This window comes from Coenobita brevimanus, chromosome 23 (genome assembly GCF_032717465.1).
Source record: "Coenobita brevimanus isolate Jiangsu-jjx chromosome 23, ASM3271746v2, whole genome shotgun sequence".
Lineage (NCBI taxonomy): Eukaryota > Metazoa > Arthropoda > Malacostraca > Decapoda > Coenobitidae > Coenobita > Coenobita brevimanus.
In genome coordinates, this window is record NC_136976.1 from 39369904 (window position 1) to 39391147 (window position 21244).

The following is a 21244-nucleotide window of genomic DNA, read 5'->3' on the forward strand; positions in this document are numbered from 1 at the left end:
CCTTCTCTTCTCTGTAATGTTTCTGCAGCTCTGTCATAGTAGCTTAATGGAGTAGTAACACATGATTTTCTCTTTGTAAAACCGAACTGCCTTTCTGTTATCATATTGTGTTCTTCTAGATGGTTTACCCAAACTTTTTTTTAGCAGTTTTTCTAGTATCTTATAACACTGGTCAGTGATACTGGTTGGTAGTTGAGTGGATTCTGTCTATTCTCTTTATTGAATAGGGGAACAATGTTTGCTTTCTTCCAAATATCATGTAATTTGCCTTGACCTAAGGATTCCTTGAATATTAAGTATAATGGTCCGCTTAACTCTTCTGCACATTCACGAAGCACCGAAACTGAAATTTCATTAGGACCACTTGCTCTTCCTTGTCTAATTTACATAACTTTTCCCATAGATCTTTTTCTGACATTTGTATATCTGGTAATATGTGTGGTTCCATATCATCTCTCTCAAAATTATTTTCTTCTGTAAAAACTGATTGGAAATTTTCATTTAGTGCTTTGCAAATATCTTTCTCTTGTGTATAGATGATCCCCTCATCCATAATGGACTGTATTTTATCTTTAACTTTGGTTTGCCTCAGATGTAGCTGTAAAATAGGTTGATCACTATTTTTATTTGTAATGTCTTCCTCAAACTGTGTTTGAGCTTCTCTCCTTATCCTTGTATAATCATTTCTTGCCTGTTTCTAGTTTTTATATGCCCTCTCACTGTTGTCTTCTTTATCTATTCCACAGCAAGTCTCTTTTTCGGTTGATTTTTTACATTCTGTACAGTATTAAATAATTTCTTTATTTTCATTTCTGTTTTTTGTGCTGTGGGATGTAATTTTGGACTCTTATTTCATAAAAATCACAGAATTTTCTATATATTGCATATTAATCTTGTCCTCTAAGCTCCTTTTCCCAATGTATTTCTGAGAAGTACATCTTTAGGTCATGGTAGTTGCCCATTTTGTAGTTTAGGTTCTTTTTGTAACTCTCATGACTGTTAACTATGTCATATGCAATCCTGAAGTTGCAATTTAATACTGCATGGTCATTTTTGCCAAATGGAGGGTGATACATTATATTGTCAATATCATTTTCTTTTGTGGTAGGTGGGGGCGCTCACCATCCACTCACTCGATGTAGTGCTGCTCTCGGGTGTCTGCCCTTTCCTCTCCATCCTTCATTCCTTCCTTTCTCTTCTGTCTTTCTTTCCTTCATTCTTTCCTTGTCCTTCTGCCTACAGGTGACTGTACTCTCCCTCTTCTGTCTTTCTTTCCTTCATTCTTTCCTCTTCCTGCAGCATGTGGATGACTCTACACTGAGTGACAAGCCAAATGGTTTCCTGTACACCAGGAAAGCATTTACTACGCTGGGTGGTAATCATATAACCAGATTTTGGCGCCTGGTGGTTTTAGTGGGTAATTATTGCGCTCCAGTCGGATTGTGCTGGTGATGGTTTATATCCAAGGAGTGGTTGGGGTTGATTGCTCATGTAATACCACTCAGGGATGAGTGAGGCTGGTCACTCTCATCTTAAATGTTGGGACCAACTGCCTAGCCCCGGGCTCCTATGCTCCTCATGGCGCAGTGTAGGATTGGATGATGATGATCATTTACTTGTCTAGTAAATGTAAGATCTGGTACTGATGGATCATCAAGTCCTCATTTTCTGGTGTTTTCCTTTACCTCTTGTGTTGGGTAAAAATCCTACACAAGATCCAGGAGCTTTTGGTCCCAACAGCTTTTATGGCTTGTTACATTAGAGTATTCCATTTTATAATTGTATTGAAATCTCCAGTTATATAATTCTTTCAGATTTCTCTTCCATTCTTTGTAGTAAAGCTCTTAAACTGTGAATTGTGCTTTTTGCCGGTCTTCATATTCGCCTCTTTCCCAAGTGTTTGTTTTGGATGGCATGTATAAATTTGCCGCACTTTCCCTTCAGATGTTTTAGTGTCTACTACAGTCAGTTCTTCATGTGAGGGTATGTCTACTTCTGTTTCTTTGACTTGTAGATTTTTCTTTGTTAACCCCTAATACACGGCCAATGGACAGCCGACCTCCCCCCGGGTGGCGGCGTTCGATCGTGGTCTGAGTACCTGTAGGAAAATATTAGCCAAAAATCAGAGATTAACCCTAGAACATTATACTTGGTATGGCAGATAGTACTTACATTCAGCTTTCTCCAGAGACAGGTGTTGAGCCTTCGTGGACTACCCAAGGACTTGTGGAGACTTGCAAAGTTGGGTAACAAAATCTTCACCTTCACACCTCCAGCAACCTGGTTTCCCCTCTACCACAGCCTCATTCTGTCACAGTAAACTTTATACTACAAAGTACAGGTAGTTTGAAATCTGTATTTGTACAATAAGCACTGAAAATAAGACTAAAATCAACGGAGCGTGCGGCCGACATGCGCGCGGCGGCGGTCTTCCCGTCACTCAACAAACATTTCCATTTTACAGCTAAAAACACGTATACTACATTATTTTCAATCATATTACTTCCCAAAAGATCACTGCAGCGCACTTATTCTGCCTTACGCCCGTCACTTTATTCTCGTTCCTGTCGGCCGCTCGCACTGACTCGGAAGAGCTAGAACTCGCCATAATGTCACTTTGACAGCCTGCGGTAAACTGACGCTAAACAGGGGCAAACCGTGCGAAAAAAAGCTAGTGTTACAACTGGGGAAACAAGCGTTTCCTATTAGCATAAACTGCTTGTGAGAGGAGAGCACAGATTTACAGTTCTGAGCAGTCAGAGCGCTGCCATGTATCACAGCCAGGCTGGCCGGGCTGTGGTGGGGGGGGGATGGGGGAAAACACGATACTTGGCAACAACGGAGGTCAGTAGTACAAAGGTCAAGTATGCTAATTGTAGCTAAAGGGTGGTGGTACTGATAGACAATACCAGCTAGAACATCCTTGCCCGCGTTTATTCAAAATTAGCTCGAATCGCAAACGCGACGCTCCGCCGTTATGTCCTTTTCGGCAAGCTTCGCAAACGCGACGCCCCGCGTTTTAGGGGTTAATATTATCAATCCTCCTCTTTTTTTTAAATTCGTATCTCTTCTCCATGTATTTTATTCCTCAAAGTTCAGGGTATTGTTTTATATCCTTGAGGTTAATTTTGTTTCGTTTAGGCAAATAATATGTTGTTTCTTTGGTATAATCTTTCATCTGTAAAAGTTTAGATGCCATTCCATCTACACTTGAGAATGCCAACTTAATCATCTTGTTTACATACTTGCCATAGCTTGAGCCTACTATCTTCCTTCTTTTTATTCCCTGTTGGTTATGTACCACTTTCGTACCTGTAATCTAATTACTTTGTAAAAAAAATTAACTCTTCTCTTCCTCTGATCTTTCTTCTTTCTTTGTTTTTGCTTCCTCCCTCTTCTCCTTTAGTGTTCCCAGTTCCTCTTGTGTTAGGGATCTTTTTATCCATACTTTTAAAATTCCTGTTTTTCCATGAGTTTGTTGGCATATTTTAATATTTTCTCCACAGTATTTGCACTGTGGAAAGTTACTTTCAGAAGCCTTGACTTACTTCTCTCCTATTTCCCAAGCCTTTTATTTTCTTCTATATCTTTATGACAGATATCCTTTGATGCTTGCATCAGTACCATATGTTCATCATATTTTCCATCTTTTTGTCCCATGAAATTCTGTTTTTTATTGCTTCTTCAGCTATGCCAGTGATTACTATAGATTTGTTGATCTCTGCAGCTCCCCTGCCCAGTTTAGAGTTGTTTTTATGATTTTTTTTTACTTCCTTTCTTACGTTTGTTTCTTCTTCCTTTGTATCTAAACGATTCTTTACTTTCACCATTTCAGCATATGTAGTTTATACCTCATGTTTGTAATTTCTCACCATTTCATTTACCTGTGTTATTTTCTCTTCAATATTAGTACAGTACTTTGGTCTATCAAACTGCTTGCTTGCCTGATTTTCTCCATATTATTTCTGAAATCATCCATAATTCACTCATGGTTGACAACTGTCCATCCTATTTCACTAGCCTTCGTTCTAAGTGAATGTACGTCAGCTGATGGTTCATCTGTTGTCGTGGCTTTTCTGTTTAGTTCCTTTATTAATTTTGTCATTTTTTTTTCCTTCTGTCTTTGTAGCTCATTCTTGATTTTATTGATATCTGTTTGAATGGTTCTCTCTAGCCTGTTTACTTTTTCATCTAACATGTCTTAATTTTCCTTTTCAACCAGTTCTGGGTAGAAATCATCATCCTGTTTTTTACCATTGTCTCATCTCTTAGCACCTTCTAAGGACATCTTTCCAAAATATGAAACCATCTTAAAGAAAAGATAATCACTACTTCTGTGCTTGCCTTGGTGTTGTGTAGATGGCTGCTGACGTAAGGAAATTCAGCGCATTCCTTGACACTGATTTATAGATGTTTACTTACTTTTGGCTACACTTTCTTTGCTATTACTTGTTTTTATATGTTAGATCATCACTTAAATTAGTCTAGAACGAGCTTGACCCATAAATAGATACAACTTAGGTATTCTCAGTCCGACTCGTGTGTTGCCTCTTCCTTGTGTGTGTAAGACTGTGTGTGTTCTTACCTAATTGTAAGAACAATTAGGTAAAAACACACACACACACACACACACACACACACACACACACACACACACACACACACACACACCAATCATGTTTTTAGTGTATATATAAATGATATAGACAGTAACACTGGAAATGAAAGCTATCTAAATATGTTTGCAGATGATGCAAAAATACAAAGGAGAATTACTAACACAGACTCTTGTAAAGAGCTACAAGAAGAATTAAATAAACTTCATGAATGGAGTAATACATGGCAAATGGAATTCAATGTGGACAAGTGTCTTGTAATCAAATTTGGTAAAAGTGGAAAAATACCTGATTGGGATTATACATTAGGAAATAAACACACATCAGAAAGAGAGAAGGACCTAGGTGTGATTATCAATAACAGACTATCTCCGGCTGACCACATCAGTGAAAAGGTACGGAACATATATACACTGCTTGCAAATATGAGAATAGCATTCACATACATAAATGAAGACATGCTAAGAAGGATAATAACATCATTCATCAGACCAACCCTGGAGTATGCATCAGTAGTCTGGAGTCCTCATCTCAAAAAACACATAGACAAGATTGAAAAAGTTCAAAGGGCCGCTACAAGATGGATACCAAGCTTAAGGGATCTAAGCTACGAAGAAAGACTAAATAAACTGAATCTACCAACACTACAGGAGAGAAGGAAAAGAGGTGACATTCATTCATTGCCAGACGCCATGTATCCCAAACGGGGTGGCCAAGGGCTTAGAGTTAACTGTTTTACAGGGAGGGGCACTAATCCTCCACCAACCCCACTTGACACGTAGGGATGCCAACAGCATCTGGTGCTCCCAGGCGGTCACCCATCCAAGTACTAACCAGACCCAACGTTGCTTAACTTCGCTGATCGGACGGGAAGCGGTGTACTCAACGTGGTATGGCATGATAATGCTATATAAATGCATATCAGGGAAGGAGAAAATAGACATAAATGATTACTTAACCTATGGGGAAGCATCAGCAAGAGGACATTGCAAAAAACTGCATAAGAAGAGAGGTGATAAAGACGTGAGGAAATTCGTTTCCCAAACAGAGCAATTGATCAGTGGAATGCACTACCAAATGAAATAGTGTGTGCCAAAACAATTCACAGATTTAAGGATATGTACGATAAATATGGTTTAAGACACTGGACAGTACGAGCTTGACTCATTCCTGTAAAGATACAGTTAGATAAGAACAATTAGGTAAGAACACACACACACACACACACACACACACACACACACACACACACACACACACACACACACACAGGCCCCCGACAGAGATGGAGCTTTTCCTGGATTGTGGGGAAATTATCACTGAATCAGCGGCAAAAAGGAGACCAGCCTATTGTGATTATGTGAATGAGTGTGTGAGTGGTGGTCCCACTGGACAGTAGTTTAAAAAAAAAATGCAGTTTTGGTCATAAAGAGTACAAGCTATTGTGGAAATAGAAAATTTCCATATGGTTGCATCATGGCGGAGAGGGACCGTGCTTTGTTTACAAGTGGTGAGGGGGATTTTGCGGGCTTCTTCGAAGATGATGTGGAAAATGGAAGTATTAAGCTGAACCAAACAAGAGTAGCAGGAGTAGAGAGAACAGCGGAGAGGAATGTCCAGGAGTTAAAAAGGTATGGGCAGTAATTAGAGGGTTGCAGGAACGGACCTTAGAGCAGGATAAAGATATCAAAATTCTACAGAATAAACTAGAAAAAGTTTGCACACGCAATGATGAACAAGAAAGAGAAGCCACAGAATTAAAAGTGAGTAATGAATCTGCCTCTAATGAAACAAAACAGCTCAAGAGGGAGAATAAGAGGTTGGAAGATGAAAGGAACAGGATGAAAGGTAAACTAGATGAGTATGAATCTAAATCAAGGATGCAAGATGAGCACATTAAGGAAATCAGGGAGCAACATAAGAGGTGGAAGAAGAGAGTGCATGTGAGTGAGGTGGAGGGGGGAAGAGGGAGGGGGAGGCCGAGGATGAGATGGAGGGATGGGGTGGAGAGGTATATGAGAGACGGGGGTGTGAGTTGGGAGCAGGGCAGTGAAATGGTGGAGGACAGGGCAACGTGGAGGCGATTTGTTTGTGACCACCCCAAACGGGATTGAGGCATCTGGCAATAGATAGATAGAAAGAGATTATAGAACAACAAAGGAAGGAAAAGGTCGAGAAGGAAGTAGTTAGGGTACTGAGAAGTAGAGAATCTTTAGTCAGGGATGTAGCTGTTAAGAAAAAATGTGTAGTAATTTCAGGATTAAAAGAAAAATATGAGAGAGGGGGGTGTGAGTTCGGAGCAGGGCAGTGAAATGGCGGAGGACAGGGTGACGTGGAGACGATTTGTTTATGGCCACCCCGTACGGGATTGAGGCGTTGGGCAGTACATAGATAGATAGAAAAGAAAAATGTATGACAGTAAGATCAGAAAGAGAAAGAGAAGCACTGAGTAAGGTTAAAGAAATAATATCAGTTGTTATGGAGGGTACCAACAAAGCTCAAGAAGAGATTGAAGAAGTGTTTAAGTTAGAAAAGTACGAGGAAGGAGGGGCGAGGCCATTGAAGGTAAAGTTTAAGTCCCAGGTAATGGGAAACGAAATCATCAGTAGAACATAGAAATTATCAGACAAAGAAGGGTTCAAAATTGTTTGGGTAAGGAGAGATGCAAATGAGGAAGAATGAGCTAAAATAAAGGAGTTAGTAAAGGAAGCAAAGGCAAAAAACGAACAGAGAATGGAGGAAGAGAAGACAGTGTTTTATTGGAGAGTTATTGATCAAAAATTGAAGAAGTGGTACTGACTGAGAGAAGGAGAGAAGAGGGTATAAAAAACAACAAAGATCATTTGCAGGTTGCTTTTACTTATGTTCATGGTTTAATATCAACAAGGTTAGAAATCAACAATTTCTTGAGGGTACATGAACTTGATGTTATGTGCTTTGTAGAGACGAAGTTAAGAGAAGATATTGATATCCATATGGGAGATGGTAAATACAAACTGTGGAGAAGAGACAGAAAAGAAAAAAATGGGAGGAGGAGTGATGATAGCAGTGAAGAACAACATAAATGTAGATACTGTGGAAATGGGAGAGGGCAGGGCTGAAGTGATCTATCTATCTATCTATCTATTGCCAGATGCCTCAATCCCGTTTGGGGTGGCCACAAACAAATCGCCTCCAAGTCGCCCTGTCCCCCGCCATTTCACTGCCCTGCTCCCAACTCACACCCCCCTCTCTCATATACCTCTCCACCCCATCCCTCCATCTCATCCTCGGCCTCCCCCTCCCTCTTCCTCCCTCCACCTCACTCACATACACTCTCTTCGTCAGTCTTTCACCCTCCATCCTCTCCACATGGCCAAAGTGATAAATATGAAATTAGAAATTGGAGAGAATGGCAAGAGAGATATGACGGAAGTGTATGTTCCCCCAAGACAAGAGCATGGAATGACGATGAATACCAGGACGTGTTGTCAGATGTGGCTAGTTATCTACAGAAAGTTATTGAGAAAAGCAACAATTTAATTTTAATGGGTGACTTCAATTGTAAAGAGGTGAACTGGGAGGAATGGGACTCAGGAGGCAGCGAAGATTCGTGGGACACTGTATTATTAAATATAACAATGAATGTGATGACGCAGTGCGTCAAAGAAGAGATGCGATTTCAAGGCGAGGACACACCAGCAAGATTAGATTTATTGTTTACCAAAGAACCCGATGTAATAGAATCCATGAAATATCTCTGCCCTATAGAAAAAAGTGATCATGTGGTCATTGAGTTCCAGATGATAATAGGGAACGTGGTGCCAAGAGACGAGCTTTATAGGCTGGGAAGATACAACTTTGGGAAAGCATACTCTAAAGGATTGAGAAGATTTTTCGAAAATGCGGATTGGAGAAAATTCAGAAAAACGAGAGATACAGAGGAAGTGGGATATCTTTCTAGACCTCTGTAATTCGGGAGTAGAAAAATATGTGCCAAGAGTAAGGGGGAAAGAAACAGGAAAAAGGAGTGATTTAAAAGAAGGTGTATGATAGCAAAAAAAGAGAGAGACATGGCATGGAACAACTGGAGAATGGGAGGTAATAACAGAACAAAGGAAGAATATAAAAGAACTAGAAATGAATATACAAGAATATGTAGAGAGGAAGAAAGGAATTTTGAAAGAGGTATAACAGACAAATGTAAGGATCATCCCAAACTGTTTTATAGATTTGTCAGTGGCAATTTGAAACAAAAGGATGGAATTACCAAGGAAGGAATCACCAAACTGAAAGAAGAAGGAGAGGTCTATAAAGATGCAGCAATGCAAGCTGAAATAAGGAACAAATGTTTCCAATCAGTTTTCACTTATGAAAAGGAGTTTGTGGATGGGGAGAGAGTGATTAGAAATGTAGTGATAAAAGATATAAAAGTGGAGGTACAGGAAGTGTATAAATTATTGGAAACTCAAGATGCAAGGAAAGCCCCAGGACCTGATGGAATTTCTACTTGGGTACTGAAGGAATGCAGACAACAACTGGCGGATAGGATTCACAGTTTAATTGGGTGTTCTCTGGAAGAGGGGAAAGTGCCTTATGAATAAAAGAGGGCAAATGTGGTGCCAATCTGTAAGGGAGGAAACAGGGAAGAACCCCTGAATTATAGACCAGTGTCCCTAACCAGTATGGTTGCAAAATTGTGTGAGAGAATCTTGAAAGATAGATGAATAAAATAAGGAAGAGATGAATATTTTGGCTGAAGGTCAGTTTGGATTCAGAAGTGGAAGGTCATGTTTTTCCAGCATGTTGAGCTTTTACTCAAGAGCAACGTGCTACAGAAGAGAGACAGTTGGGTGGATTGTGTGTATTTAGCTTTGGAGAAGGCCTTCGAAAAGGTACCCCATAAGAGACTAATGTGGCAACTAGAGCATATAGGAGGACTGAAGGGAAACCTCCTGGAATGGATGAGTGACTTTTTAAGAGACAGACAGATGAGGACAGTGATAAAGGATAGGGATTCTGGATGGAGGGAAGTAACAAGTGGAGTCCTACAGGGCTCGGTGTTGGCGCAAGTAATGTTCCTGATTTAAGCAAATGATGTGGTAGATGGAGTGAACAGTTATGCAAGTCTGTTTGCTGATGATGCAAAGAGCTTAAGGAAGGTAGAGGTTGAGGAGAACTGTGAAATGTTGCAGGAGGATCTGGATAGGATACATGATTGTAGCCAGAAGTGGGAAATAAAATTCAACGCAAAGAAATGTAAAATAGTGGAAGTGGGCAAAAGTAACAGGAGGGCATCACTGAATTATTTGATGGGTAATGAATCAGTCACAAAAGCAAGAGAAGAGAAAGATTTGGGAGTGCTAGTCCAGGACAGTTTGTCACCTGAAAAACATATTAACAAGACAGTTAGAGATATGTATAAACTCTTGACTAACATAAGAGTAGCATTTCATTACATGGATGAGGAGATGATGAAAAAATTGATAGTGGCCTTGATCTGCCCCAGGTTAGAATAAGCAGCAGTACTGTGGTCCCTACACAAAAAGAAAGATATAAACAAGATTGAGAGAATACAAAGAACAGCAACCAAGATGGTTCCCAGCCTGACAGATCTGTCGTACAGTGAGAGGCTGAAAAAGCTGGATTTGTCTTCCTTAGAGGAAAGGAGAGAGAGGGGCGACATGATTCCAGTGTTCAGGACCATGATGGGAGTAGATGAAATTGACAGAGAAGATCTGTTTTGTATGGGATTAGAGAGTAACAAGAGGACATGGAATGAAATTGAAAAAGTCAAGCTATCTATTTATCTATCTATTGCCACACGCCTCAATCCCGTTTGGGGTGGCCACAAACAAATCGCCTCCAAGTCGCCCTGTCCCCTGCCATTTCACTGCCCTGCTCCCAACTCACACCCCCCTCTCTCACATACCTCTCCACCCCCTCTCTCCATCTCATCCTCGGCCTCCCCCTCCCTCTTCCCCCCTCCACCTCACTCACATACACTCTCTTCGTCAGTCTTTCACCCTCCATCCTCTCCACATGGCCAAACCACCTCAGTGTGTTCCTCATAACGCTTCCTATCACATCCACATCCACACCACAACGCTCCTTTATATCCTCATTCGTCAGCCTGTCTCTCCACGTGACTCCACAGGCTCCTCTTAAATAACTTGAAGGATATCAAGAAATATAGTTTTCCTTACAGATGCACAGATCTGTGGAATATCCTGGACAAAGAGATCGTCCAGTCTAAAAACTTAAACAAGTTTAAAGCAAAATCTGACTTATCGAGAAACAGAGACGGGACCCCACGAGCGTAGTTCATTTCCTGTATATCACAATTAGGTAAATACAGTTAGGTAGGTGGTGGCGACCATCATCCACTCACTTGATGTAGAGCTGCCTACTTCTTCCTTAGCCTTTATCATTCTTTTTCTGTGTCTGCCCTCCTCTCTTCATATTTCTCCCATCTTTCCTGTCACTTCTTATTGCTTTTCTTTCCTTTACAAGTGGCTTTACATTGAGTGACAAGCCAAATGGTTTCCTGTAAGCCAAGAAACCATTTACTACGCTGGGAGGTAACCATATAACCAAACCATATGTGCTCCCTACATGTCAACAAGTGGGTTGGTGAAGGATTAGTGCCCCTCCCCATAAAACAAGTAACTCAAAGTCAAATGGCCACCCCTTACGGGATTGTGGCGTCTGGCAATAGATACGTAGATAGACAATTAGGTAAATACACACACACGCTGGGTCTAGGAGTGGTGTTTAACACACACACACACACACACACACACACACACACACACACACACACACACACACACACACACACACACACACACACACACACACACACACACACACACACACACACACACACACACACACACACACACACACACACAAAGAAGCAAATGCACTTGCAAAAGGAAGAGATAGAAAAACTGGGAAGGGAGGCCAATAAGAAAGACACAACCATCAGTGAACTAACAGTGGAATTGAATACGCTTAGGAAGAAAGTGAGTCAAATGGGAAGTACGGTAGTTAATCACGAGAGTGTTATGGAAGAGTTAAAAAATAACACAGAGACAATTAGACAAGCAAGCAGTCTTATGGACCAGAGCAGTGATATTGAGGAAAAGATAACACAGGTGAATGAAGCTGTGCAAAGCTACAAAAATGATGTAGAAACCACGTATGCTGAAATGGTGAAAGTAAAGAAAGACTTAGAAACAAGGGTGGAGGAAAAAAACATTAAAAAGGAAGTGAAAAGAATAATCCAAAACAATCCAAAGTTAGTCAGAGATTCAGTAGAAATAAATAAATCAATAGTAATCACTGGTATAGAAGAGGAAGAAATTAAAAACAAAATCACTAGAGACAAAAAGGAGATGGCAAATGTAATGAGCTTACTGAAAGAAGTATCACAGGAAATCTGTAGTAAAGACATAGAGGAACACAAAAGTTTAGGGAAATACGAGAAAAGCAAGACAAGACCTTTAAAGGTGACTTTCCAGAGTGTAAACACTGTGGAAGAGATACTAAAAAATGCAAAGAATCTTATGGAAAAAGAGGAGTTCAAAAATTTATGGATAAAAAGATGCCTAACACAAGAGGAACTGGAATTACTGAAAGAGAAAAGGGAGGAAGCAAAAACAAAAAATGAGGGAAGATCAGAAGAGGACAAGAAGAAATTTTTTTACAAAGTAATAGGATTGCAGGTACGAAAGTGGTACACAAACAGGATGGAAGAAAAAGGAGGAAGTTAGTAGAACCATGTCATGACAAGTATATAAACAAGATGATAAAGTTGATGTACTCAGATGTGGATGGAATGGTATCTAAATTACTTGAGATGAATGATTATGTCAGAGAAAATGAACCACAAATAATATGCCTAACTGAGACATAATTAACACCAAGGATATCCAATGACATACCAAACTTAGGGGAATACAATATATGGAGAAGAGACAGAAACTTAAAAAAAGGAGGAGGAATTATAATATTAACTAAGAAAAATCTAAAAGTCAAGGAAATAAACCTAGATATACCATCACAAGTAGAACTGATTGCAGTAGAGATCGACACATCTGAAGGTAAAGTAATTGTAGCCAATTTGTATATGCCACCCAGATCAAACACATGGGAAAGAGACGAATATGAGGACCTGGCAGAGAGTACAGTTCAGAGTATAAGATCCTTGCTACATAAAATGGAAGAGAAATCGGAAAGAATTATACTAACTGGGGATTTCAATACAAATATAAATTGGAATACTCTAGATATAAATAGCCAAGAAACCTGTTGGGACCAAAAGCTCCTGGATCTCGTACAAGAGTTTTTTCTTAACGCAACATGTGTGGGAAACCACTAGAAAAAGAGGACTTGATGTACCTTCAGTGCTAGATCTAATATTTACTAGGCAAGAAAATGACATTGACAGTTTAATATATCACCCTTCACTCGGCAAAAGCGATCATGCAGTACTAAATTATAACTTCAGGATAGCATATGACATAGTAAACAGCAATGACAGTTACAAAAAGAGACTAAACTATAAAAAGGGAAATTATCAAGACCTAAAGAAATATTTCTTAGAAGTTGATTGGGAAAATGAGCTTAGAGGACAAGATTTAAATGCTGTATATAAAAAATTTTGTGAATTTTATGAAATAGGAGTCCAGAAGTACATCCCACAGCACAAAGAAGCAGATAAGAAAATACAGAAATGGTTCAATACAGAATGTAAAAAATCAAAAGAAAGAAGAGATTTGTTGTGGAATAGATACAGAAGACACAGTAGTGAAAGCGCGTATAATAATTACAAACAGGCAAGAAACGACTATACAAGAATAAGGAGGGAAGCCCAAAAACAGTTTGAGGAGGATATAATAAATAAAAGTAGTGATCAACCAAAGCTGTTTTACAGCTATATCAGAAGCAAAACCAAAGTAAAAGATATAATACAACCCATCACGGACGAGGGAATCACTTATACACAAGAGAAAGATATTTGTGAAGCACTAAATAAGAATTTCCAATTAGTTTTTACAGAAGAAAAAAATTTTGAGAGGGAATATGTGGAACACGCATGTCCACACATACTACCAGATATACAAATAGCAGAAAAATTAATACAGGAGGAGTTAAGTAGATTAGACAGAGGAAAAGCAAGTGGTCCTGATGAAATTTCATGTTGGGTGTTACGAGAATGTGCAAAGGAGTTAAGTAAACCATTATTTTTAATTTTCAAGAAATCCTTGAGTCAAGGGAAACTACCTGATATTTGGAAAAAAGCAAATATAGTCCCCTTATTCAAGAAAGAAAATAGACAAAATCCTCTCAACTACTGACCAGTATCACTGACCAGTGTTGTAAGCAAGGTATTAGAAAAACTTATAAGAAAAGCTTGGGTAAATCATCTAGAAGAACACAGTATGATAACAGAAAGATAGTTTGGCTTCAGAAAAGGAAAATCATGTGTTACTAATCTGTTGAGCTACTATGACAGAGTAACAAACACAATACTGTACAGGAAAGGGAAGGATGGGTGGACAGTATCTATTTAGATTTCAAGAAAGCTTTTGACACAATACCACACCAAAGACTTTTATGGAAGCTGTACCATCAGGGAGGAATTCGAGGCAAACTTTTTTGTTGGATGCAAGACTTTCTCATAAAAAGAGAAATGAGGACAGTACTAAGAGGAAACTACTCATCATGGAAAGAAGTGACTAGTGGAGTACCACAGGGTTCGGTGCTGGCACCAATCATGTTTCTAGTGTTCATAAATGATATAAACAGTAACACTGGAAATGAAAGCTATCTGAATATGTTTGCAGATGATGCAAAAATACAAAGGAGAATTACTAGCACAGACTCTTGTAGGGAGCTACAAGAAAAATTAAATACACTTCATGAATGGAGTAGTACATGGCAAATGGAATTCAATGTGGACAAGTGTCATGTAATCAAGTTTGGTAAAAGTGGAAAAAGACCTGATTGGGATTATAAGTTAGGAAATAAAACCCTATACACATCAGAAAGAGAGAAAGACCTAGGTGTGATTATCAATAACAGACTATCTCCGGCTGACCACATCAGCGAGAAGGTACGGAACATGTATACACTGCTTGCAAATATGAGAATAGCATTCACATACATAAATGAAGACATGCTAAGAAGGATAATAACATCATTCATTAGACCAACCCTGGAATATGCATCAATAGTCTGGAGTCCTCATCTCAAAAAGCATATAGACAAGATTGAAAAAGTTCAAAGGGCCGCTACAAGATGGATACCAAGCTTAAGGGACCTAAGCTACGAAGAAAGACTAAATAAACTGAATCTACCAACCCTACAGGAGAGAAGGAAAAGAGGTGACATGATAATGCTATATAAGTGCATATCAGGAAAGGAGAAAATAGACATATATGATTACTTAACCTATGGAGAAGCATCAGCAAGAGGACACTGCAAAAAACTGCATAAGAAGAGAGGTGATAAAGACGTAAGGAAATTCAGTTTCCCAAACAGAGCAATTGATCAATGGAATGCACTACCGAATGAAATTGTGTGCCAAAACAATTAACAAATTTAAGGATATGTACGATAAATATGGTCTAAGACACGGGACAATACGAGCTTGACTCATTCCTGTAAAGATACAATTAGGTAAGAACAATTAGGTAAGAACACACACGAACGAGCAGCCGGAGAGAGTGGACGTCCCAGCCATCGCTCCTAACCTTAAGTAGTTTCAGGAATTTTGTCTGTCCTGTCTCCTAAGGTTTTGCCTTAAATTTAAAATAATGAAAATTAATAGACTACCAAAAATGTAAAGATTTATTGGCTATAGTATACATGAATGTTTGTAGTTTCTTCGGTAACAGCTGTTTTGGTACTTTACATTAAACATGGCCGAAAATATAAACAATGAGGGACTGGAATTTCAAGGATTTGATGCTAATACCAGTGTTATGGACCTGGTTAAAACATTAATTATGAGGATTAGTGAACTCGAAAAGAAAGTAGAGAATCTAGTGATAAAAGATGTGTCTGAAAATACGGAAACCACCATACAGAGTCTGATCCAGTCCAATGAAACAGCCAATGAAGAAATTAGGAATTTGAAGCGGGAAAATGTTGAACTGAGGAGGAAACTAGAAGAGAGTACTAATAAAACGGAGAAGGTGAGTAATGTATTAGAAGAACATAAGGCAAAGTGGGCACACGTAGAAGAAGAACAGAAAGAAGTGGGCAGCTTAAGAAAGATCATCCAGGAAGAAAGGGAAATGAACAAGAAAGAAATGGAAGAAAATGTAGTGAAAATACTGAAGAAAAAAGAGAAAATAGTGAGAGAAACTGTAGAAAGGAACAGATGTGTGGTAGTATTTGGAAACAGGGAAGAGGAAGAAAAGGTTAGGTTCGTAAGACTCGAGAGAGACACGAACATGGTGAGAGGAATATTAGGCAAGATTGACCCCGAAGGAGACAAGTGGATAAAAGAAATTGAGGAAGTAAGGAGGATAGGGCCTTACAAGAAAGGGGAAACAAGACCAATGAGAGTCAAGTTTACATCAGAAAGTGTAATAAACGAGATACTTAAAGTGACCTGGAAATTAAGCAAAGAGGCGGGGATGGAAAATTTTATAATAAGAAAAGATCTGAATGAAGAAGAAAGAGAAGTTTTAAAATCATTAAAGGAAGAAGTAAAGGAAGAAAATGATAAGAGGACAGAGGAAGACTGTAATACTTTTTTTTAGAGAGTATTGGATATGAAAGTAAGGAAATGGTATTTAAGGAAATAGAAGTGAAGGAAACTAGGGGGGATGGTTGTGAAAGATCAGAAGTTGAGGGAGTGGTACGGACAGAGAGTAGGAGAGAAGAGGGTATTAATAATGTCAAAAATAATTTGAAGGTGATATATACTAATGTTGATGGTTTCATATCGACAAGGATCGAAATTAATGATTTCTTGAGAGAACATGAACCTGATGTCATGTGCTTTGTAGAGACCAAATTAAGAGAAGATATTGATGTTCATTTGGGAGATGGTAAATACAAACTGTGGAGAAAAGACAGAAAAGAAAAAAAGGGAGGAGGAGTGATGATAGCAGTGAAGAACAACATAAATGTAGATACTGTGGAAATGGGAGAAGGCAGAGCTGAAGTGATATATATGAAATTAGAAACTGGAGAGAATGTTAAGAGAGATATGGCCGTAGTGTATGTTCCCCCAAAGACGAGAGCATGGAAGGATGACGAATACCATGAGATGTTGTCAGATATGGCTAGCTACTTGCAAAAAATAATTGAGAAAAGCAATAATATAATTTTGGTGGGTGACTCTAATTGTAAAGAGGAGAACTGGGAGGAATGGTACTTGGGAGGCGGCGAGGATTCGTGGGGCACTATGTTATTAAATATAATAATGAATAATGTGATGACGCAATGGGTCAAAGAAGAGACACGGTTTCGAGGTGAGGACACACCAGCAAGGTTAGATTTACTGTTCACCAAAGAACCCGATGTAATAGAATCATTGGAATATCTCTGTCCTTTGGGAAAAAGTGATCACGTGGTCATTGAGTTCCAGATGTTAATAGGAAACGTCGAGCCAAGAGATGAGCTTCATAGACAGGGAAGATACAACTTTGGGAAAGCAAATTTTACAGGATTGAGAAACTTTTTTGAAAATGCAGATTGGAGAAAATTCAGAGAAACAAGAGAGATACAGAGGAAGTGGGATATCTTTCTAGACCTCTATAATTTGGGAGTGGAAAAATTTGTACCAAGAGTAAGAGGGAAAGAAAACAGGAAAAAGGAGTGGTTTAATAGAAGGTGTATGATAGCAAAAAAAGAGAGATAAGGCGTGGAACAATTGGAGAAAGAGAGGTAACGACAGAACAAAGGAAGAATATAAAAGAACAAGAAATGAATACACAAGAATACGTAGAGAAGAAGAAAGGAATTTTGAAAAAGGTATAATTGACAAATGCAAGGATGAACCCAAACTGTTTTATAGATTTGTTAATGGCAAACTGAAACAAAAGGAAGGAATCACCAAACTGAAAGTAGAAGGAGAGGTCTTTAAGGATGCGGCAATGCAAGCAGAAATAACGAACAAACGTTTCCAGTCAGTTTTCACTAAAGAAAAGGAGCTTGTGGAAGGGGAGGGAGTGATTAGAAATGTTCCGGTGATGAAAGATATAAAAGTGGAGGTACAGGAAGTGTATAAATTACTCGAAACTCAAGATGTAAGGAAAGCCCCAGGACCTGATGGAATTTCTAATTGGGTACTGAAGGAATGCAGAGAACAACTGGCGGATAAAATTCACAGCTTAATTGTATGCTGACTGGAAGAGGAGAAAGTGCCAAAAGAATGGAAGAGGGCAAATGTGGTACAAATTTACAAGGGAGGAAACAGGGAAGAACCCCTGAATTATATACCAGTGTCTCTAACCAGCATGGTCGCAAAATTGTGTGAGAGAATCCTGAAAGACAGATGGATAAAATATCTGGAAGAGATGAATATTTTGGCTGAATATCAGTTTGGATTCAGAAGTGGAAGGTCATGTGTTTCAAACTTGTTGAGCTTTTACTCAAGAGCAATTGATGTGGTACAGGAGAGAGATGGTTGGGTGGATTGTGTCTACTTAGACTTAGAGAAGGCCTTTGACAAGGTGCCTCATAAGAGACTAATGTGGAAACTAGAATATATAGAAGGACTAAAGGGGAAACTTCTGGAATGGATGAGAGACTTTTTGAGAGACAGACAAATGAGGACAGTAATAAAGGAAAAGATGTCTGGATGGAGGGAAGTAACAAGTGGAGTCCCTCAAGGCTCAGTGTTGGCGCCAGTAATGTTCCTGATTTACGTAAATGATATGGTAGATGGAGTGAACGGTTATGCAAGTCTGTTTGCTGATGATGTAAAGATCTTGAGGAAGATAGAGGTTGAGGAGGATTGTAAAATACTGCAGGAGGATTTGGATAGGATACACAATTGGAGCCGGACGTGGGAAATGAAATTTAATGTAAAGAAATGTAAAATATTGGAAATGGGTAAAAGTACCAGGAAACCATCACTGAATTATTTTTTGGGTAATGAATTAATCACAAAAAGGAGAAAAGAGAAAGATTTGGGAGTGCTGGTCCAAGATAGTTTGTCACCAGAAAAGCACATTAACAAGATTTGGGAGTGCTGGTCCAAGATAGTTTGTCACCAGAAAAGCACATTAACAAGATAGTTGGAGAGACTTATAAACTCTTGACTAACATAAGAGTAGCATTTCATTATATGGATGAGGAAATGATGAAAAAATTGATAGTGGCCATGATCCGCCCCAGGTTAGAATATGCAGCGGTAGTGTGGTCCCCACACAAAAAGAAAGATATAAACAAGATTGAGAGAATACAAAGAACAGCAACCAAGATGGTCCCCAGTCTGACAGACCTGTCATACCGAGAGAGGCTGGAAAAACTGGATTTGCCTTCGTTAGAGGAAAGGAGAAAGAGGGGAGACATGATTGCGGTGTTCAGGACCATGGTGGGAGTAGATAAAATTGACAAAGAAGATCTGTTTGTATGGGATAAGAGAGCAACAAGAGGACATGGAATGAAATTGACAAAGTCAAGCTGCTTGAAGGATATCAAGAAATATAGCTTTCCTTACAGAAGTATAGACTTATGGAATAGCCTGGACAAAGAGATCATCCAGTCTAAAAACTTAAACGAGTTTAAAGTTAAATTCGACTTATTGAGAAACAGCGACGGAAACCCACGAGCATAGTACATTCTGTGTATATCACAATTAGGTATATTAGGTAAATACTTAAATATCTGGAATGACTTAGACAAAGAGGTGGTTCATGAGAAAAACATTCATGTGTGTAAAGGTAGACTTGATAAATGTGGATATGGAGACAGGACAACATGAGCATTGCTCAATTCCTGTATACTACAAATTGGTAAATACAAATAGGTAAATACACACACACACACACACACACACACACACACACACACACACACACACACACACACACACACACACATGTATACACTGCTTGCTAAAATGAGAACATCATTCAAATACATAAATGAAGACATGCTGAGAAAGACCAACCCTGGAGTATGCATCAGTAGAATAGAATCCTCATCTCTAAGCACACATGGATAAGATTGAAAAAGTTCAAAAGGTTGCTAGAAGATGGGTACCAAGCTTAAGGGATCTAAGCTACGAAGAAAGACTAGAAAAATTGATTCTGCCAATGTTACAGGAGAGAAAGAACAGAAGAGACATGATTATGCCATTGAAATGCCTCTCAATGAGAAGAAGGAGAAAATAGACATAAATGAGTATATAACCTATGGGGAAGCATCAGCAAGAGGACACTGTAAAAAACTACATAAAAAGAGGTGATAACGATGTAAGGAAATTCATTTTCCCAAATAGGGCAATTGATCAGTGGAATGCACTACCGAATGAAATAGCGTGTGCCAAACCAATTAATAAATTTAAGGATATTTTGATAGAAGTGATGTACCACATGGGACAGTATGAGCTTGACTCATTCATGTTAAGATACAATTTGGTAAGAAAAACACACACACACACACATACACACACACACACACACACACACACACACACACACACACACACACACTATGAAAGATCAGAAATTGAGGAAGTGGTATCGACGGAGAAAACGAGAGAAGAGGGTATAAAAACTATAAAAAATAATTTGAAAGTGGTATATACTAATGTTGATGGTTTAATATTGGCAAGGCTTGAAATTAACGATTTCTTGAGAGAACATGAACCTGATGTCATGTGCTTTGTAGAGACCAAATTAAGAGAAGATATTGATGTTCATTTGGGAGATGGTAATTACAAACTGTGGAGAAAAGACAGAAAGGAAAAAACGGGAGGAGGAATGACGATAGCAGTGAAGAACAACATAAATGTAGATACTGTGGAAATGGGAGAAGGCAGAGCTGAAGTGATATATATGAAATTAGAAAGTGGAGAGAATGGCAAGAGTGATATGGCGGTAGTGTATGGTCCCCCTAAGACGAGAGCATGGAATGATGACGAACACCAGGAGATGTTGTCAGATATGGCTAGTTATTTGCAAAAAATAATTGAGAAAAACAATAATATAATTTTGGTGGGTGACTTTAACTGTAAAGAGGTGAATTGGGAAGAATGGGACTCAAGAGGTAGCGAGGATTCGTGGGGCACTATACTATTAAATATAATAATGAATAATGTGATGACGCAATGGGTCAAAGAAGAGACACGGTTCCGAGATGAGGACACACCAGCAAGGTTAGCTTTACTGTTTACCAAAGAACCTGATGTAATAGAATCATTGAAATATTCCTGTCCTTTGGGAAAAAGTGGTCACGTGGTCATTGAGTTCCAGATGATAATAGGGAACGTCGAGCCAAGAGACGAGCTTCATAGGCAGGGAAGATACAACTTTGGGAAAGCAAACTTTACAGGATTGAGAAAATTTTTTGAAAGTGCAGAGTGGAGAATATTCAGAGAAACAAGAGAGATACATCTAGACCTTTGTAATTTGGAAGTGGAAAAATTTGTACCAAGAGTATGGGGGAAAGAA

At 38.9% G+C, this 21244-nt stretch overlaps 1 protein-coding gene and 1 pseudogene across 1 annotated transcript in view; one reads left to right on the forward strand and one right to left on the reverse strand.

Annotated features, from left to right (window-relative positions):
• The window catches only part of LOC145392951 (pyruvate dehydrogenase phosphatase regulatory subunit, mitochondrial-like), an 865738-nt gene that overhangs the window by 413600 nt on the left and 430894 nt on the right, over positions 1-21244 (forward strand). The gene's annotated exons all lie outside the window — the stretch shown is intronic.
• On the reverse strand, positions 5403-5520 carry LOC145393127 (5S ribosomal RNA; annotated as a pseudogene).